The sequence below is a fragment of the Chroicocephalus ridibundus genome, chromosome 14 (genome assembly GCF_963924245.1).
Source record: "Chroicocephalus ridibundus chromosome 14, bChrRid1.1, whole genome shotgun sequence".
Taxonomy (NCBI): domain Eukaryota; kingdom Metazoa; phylum Chordata; class Aves; order Charadriiformes; family Laridae; genus Chroicocephalus; species Chroicocephalus ridibundus.
In genome coordinates, this window is record NC_086297.1 from 5,297,945 (window position 1) to 5,298,736 (window position 792).

At 72.0% G+C, this 792-nt stretch overlaps 1 non-coding gene across 1 annotated transcript; it reads right to left on the reverse strand.

The window, feature by feature from the left end:
• Positions 1–289: 289 nt before the first annotated feature.
• Positions 290–361, reverse strand: TRNAT-CGU (transfer RNA threonine (anticodon CGU)). The gene has a single exon. It is a non-coding gene; the product is annotated as a tRNA-Thr (tRNA).
• Positions 362–792: the final 431 nt, after the last annotated feature.

Genomic DNA, 792 nt, shown 5'->3' on the forward strand with positions numbered 1-792 from the left:
ACAGCATCCAGGACAACCCTCTTGAGCCTGGCCGCCCCCAGCTGCCGCACAGATGCCCCCCTGGGCTCACCACCTGCTGTGTGCCAAGGACCCGCGGGGACCGCGGCCACCCCGCTAGCTCCGTGGCTCCGCTCCCCGGGACCCGCAGCCGCTGGGGAGCCAAGCCAAGAGCCGGGGCGGATCTCGGTGGCAGGAAGCGAAAAAAATAGTTAGAAAAAAGGAGCCGCAAACGAGGCGGCGTCCGCGGCCTCCCCGCGGCAGGGCTGCCAGCGCACCGCGCTGCCTCGGCAGGCACGGACGGGGTTCGAACCCGCGATCTTCGGTTTACGAGACCGACGCCTTACCACTTGGCCACCGCGCCTGACGGGCTAGCTACTCCCCCGCGCCACCAGTGGAAGGTACCAACGCGCCCGGCCGGGGAGCTGCCGGCGGCAGGACGGCACGGGGCGGCCCCGGCAGACCCCTCAGCCCCGCGGGACGGCGCGGGGCCGCCCGCCGGTGCGGTTGGCGGTGGCGGGTGCGGGGCAGCCGCGGGGTGGAACACCGGGAACGGGCGGCGACGGACCCGCCCAGGGCGCACCCCAGCGCCACCCCCGCCGGCTGACGGGGGTCGTTGGCCGGGCCCTTCCCCGCCCGTCCTCCTGCCCCTTCTCCCCGCAGCCATATTCCTCCCCCAGAACCCCGTTTCTGGTAACCCCCGTGCGGTACCACCCCCCCGCGGCGGAGCCTCCCACCGGCATCACCAGCCCGGGCCGCACTATTGCTCAAAAAATAAATTATTGGTGAACACTT